The 3,752-nt window shown below is 42.4% G+C and overlaps 1 pseudogene; it reads left to right on the top strand.

Annotated features, from left to right (window-relative positions):
* Window positions 1-360: 360 nt before the first annotated feature.
* On the top strand, window positions 361-1,170 carry LOC102954345 (annotated as a pseudogene).
* The last annotated feature ends 2,582 nt before the right edge of the window (window positions 1,171-3,752 follow it).

Below are 3,752 nucleotides of genomic sequence, written 5' to 3'. Positions count from 1 at the left end.
ACTAATTAAATAAATTTGCAGATAAAGAAACAGAAATCTTGAAAAGTTCCACTAAGCTACCTGAAGTCACACAAGTAGCTAGATTGGAGCTTCTGCTTTTTCTGAGACCCAACCCAAGGAGGGCTGGTTCTTTTTAAAGGCCAAATTGATATATTTTTCTTCTAAAAACATCATTAGCAATGACATCTTCTCCATGAAATTAGGTCTTTTAAGGACTTTAAGGCAGGCCAAATAAAATTAAATGGAGAATAAGTCACATAATAAATATTCAATAACTATTCATTGATTGATTTAAACTTGAATCAAATTACTATATCGTCTTAAAAGTAATAAAGTTATCTTTTTGTGCCTAGCACAGCCATGGCTCGTGGTCCCAAGAAACATCTGAAGCATGTAGTGGGCTCAGCATTGTACGCTGGATGAACTGACCGGTGTGTTTGCTCCTCGTCCATCTACTGGTCCCCATAAACCAAGAGAGTGTCTCCCTCTCATCATTTTCTTGAAGAACAGACTTAAGTGTGCCCTAGCAGGAGATGAGCTAAAGAAGATCTGTATGCAGTGTTTTATTAAGATTGATGGCAAGGTCCAAACTGATAGAACCTACCCTAATGGTTTTATGGATGTCACCAGCATACACAAGACTGGGGAATATTTCCATCTGATCTGCAACACCAAGGGTCACTTTGCTATTCATTGGATTACACCTGAGGAGACCAAGTATAAGCTGTGCAAAGTGAGAAAGATCTTTGTGGGGACAAAAGGACTTCTTCATCTGGTGGCCCATGATGCTGGCACTATCTGCTATTCTGATCCCTTCATCAAAGTGACTGACACCATTCAGATTGATCTGCAGACTGGCAAGTTTACTGACTCCATCAAGTTTGACGCTGGTAATCTGTGTATGGTGACTGGAGGTGTTAACCTGGGAAGAATTGGTGTGATCATCAACAGAGAGGGGCATCCTGGTTCTTTTGATGTAGTTCATGTGAAAGATGCCAATGGCAGCAGCTTTGCCATCCAACTCTCCAACATTTTTATATTGACAAAAGCAACAAACCTTGGGTTTCTCTTTCCTGTGGAAACGATGTCTGCCTCACCACTGCGGAAGAAAGAGACAAGAGACTGGCAACCAGACGGAGCAGTGGGTAAAATGCTCTCTAGATGATGTGATTAGAAGACTTTATATTTAGAGATAATACAGCATGAAAGAAAAGTTATATTTCTGGAGTAGCTGTCCGTCTTTATTCCTTCTTTGCCTATATCACATGCCATCAAAGGATGAAGTATATTTTGCCACACTCTTTTATTTTTAGTGTTTTTAATTTATTTTGAGAGGGAAAAAGAGCATGAGTGGGAGAGGGGCAGGGACAGGGACAGAGAATCCCAGGCGGGCTCTGCATTGACAGCGCAAAGCCCAACGTGTGCTTGATCTCACAAACCATGAGATCATGACCTGAGCTGAAATCAAGAGTCGGTCGCTTAACCGACTGAGCCACCTAAGCACCCTATTTCTCCACACTCTTGAATCTATCCCAGCCTATCACTGCTTTGACCAATAGAGCCCTGAGAGAGTGACACTCCATTTGTTCTGGCTCTGATCTTTAGGACGATGGTGGCTTTTGCCTTGGTGTCTTGGAGCCTGGAGCTGTTATACCCAAAGTTCAGCTTCAGTGCTCAAGAGGTCCTCAGACTACACAGACGAGAGAGGAGCCCAGCTGAGCTCAGTCTTCTAGCATTCCCATCTAGTCATCAGATGTGGCAGAAAGCCATCTTGAACTGTCCAGAGCAGCTCAGCTTTTAGCTAAGTATCATAAAGTGATCACAGTGGATGACCCATGAAGCAGAAGAATCATACAATTGAGTCCTACTTGAATTTGTGGTTAACAAAATCTTGAAATATAATAAAAGACTGTTATTTTAGGCCACTTAATTTTGGGGTTGTTTATTTGTAATGATAGGTAGCTGAATTCTTTGTTAAAAAGTTATATAATTCTACATTTTCTATAAAAGAAATTCTTTTCTTATCTCCTACTCTTATCCCAGATTAACACAGGTTGGAAAGATTCAATAGTGCTGACCAGTTTGAAATTTTGCTATGGTAAGAATTTCCACAGGATGTCAACATTAAGAAAAACTATGGTTTATTTTAAAGCAAAGAAGTTCATTTTAATGGGATCCATAATATACAAGCTATAGTATCAATTTCTTTTCCCATAAATGTAGCCTTACCTTTTATAGAGAAATCGAAACAGTAAAAATTTGCCTAACACAGGTGTAAGTGTTTCACCAAAAGCATTCTGAGAGAATGACTGCCATTTGTAGCATAAGTACTATCATTTCCTTTCTTTCCCTGTTACTAATCCCTGATTTACTATTTCCATGTTCACTCCAAACACCTCATTCACTTATGTATGGATTCCTTCAAAAAGCCTTTACTGAATCCCTACTGCGTTTCTGACAGTATCCTAAGCATTGGTGAAGAAGCTATGATGACTAAGAGGTAGACTTGTACCTCAAGGGGCAAGAATTCTATCGGGGAAGACAAGTTTAGTACTAAACATGGCCCATGGATATAGTAAGTGCTAAAATGGAAGTAAGTAGGGGTTCCTGGGTGGCTCAGTGGGTTGTGCGTCTGACTCCGGCTCGGGTCATGATCTCACAGTTCGTGGGTTCGAGCCTCGCATCGGGCTTTGTGCTGACAGCCTAGAGCCTGCTTTGGATTCTGTGTCTCTCTCTCTCTCTCTCTATCTGCCCCTCCCCCACTTGCACTCTGTCTTTCAAAAATGAATAAACATTAAGAAAAACTTTAAATGGAAGTAAGCACGAAAGAAAATGGGGACTCAGAGATGAGCAGCAGTGCCTGCAAAAGTAGGCTGAAAGTTTCAGAGAGGGAGAAGTTGGGTGTTAAAAGATAAATTTCACAGTCAAAGAAATGGTAAAGGACCTTTTAGGCAGAAAGAATGGCATTTGCAAAGGGAGTAAGAGGTAAGGGGAAAATGGCAAAACTTCCACTGTGGATGTAGCAAAAAGTTGACAGGGGAGGGCAGGGGACTGACAGGGGTAAATAATGGATTATGGTAGAGATGGGGTGGGGGCACAGGGTGACGAACTCTTATGCCATGAACTCATAGTCAACTGGCCTTCGTCCAGTGCTCCCTATGAGACCTGTGGAGTGGGTAGCATGCCCACCACTATCCACAACTGATTAGACCAGAGGCTTATACCCGGCGCAAAGTCAGTTCATCCTTTTGTTTGACTGCGATCAAGCAGAGTCTCTATCAGAAACTTGCCTGAAGAAATATGATTGGAGACTACACCTTGTCACATGGTCACATACACTAGATCAAACAGTCATGTAGACATGGGGTCAGCTCTGACCTCATGGCAAGTCAGACCCACAAGCAAGTTAATGCTACAGGGCATCAGCCAATGCTACAGGCCTTACAGAGTCTGTGGGTAAGAAGACAGGTAATACTGAGAGAGGCAGGAATGAAGGAGTGGGCAGTCAGAATGGAAGTGAGAGTGAGAGAGGTGTAGGCAGAGACCCCTGAGAACAGCCATGGGGAGACCAACTCTGAGAGGAAGGAGTTGGTTTGGACAATTAGGCCAAATGTAGTAGAGCTCAGCACATGAGCACCTGGCTTTAGCCATCGGATTTGACAATTATTATTGACCTCAGAAAGAAGGCAGCCTCAGAGGATGTGTGGCCAGAGTGTAGACACTCTTATTAGGAGTCTGAGGCTGCAGAGTGT

This window comes from Panthera tigris, chromosome A1 (assembly GCF_018350195.1).
Source record: "Panthera tigris isolate Pti1 chromosome A1, P.tigris_Pti1_mat1.1, whole genome shotgun sequence".
Taxonomy (NCBI): Eukaryota; Metazoa; Chordata; class Mammalia; order Carnivora; family Felidae; genus Panthera; species Panthera tigris.
This window is presented reverse-complemented; position numbering and strand designations above follow the sequence as displayed.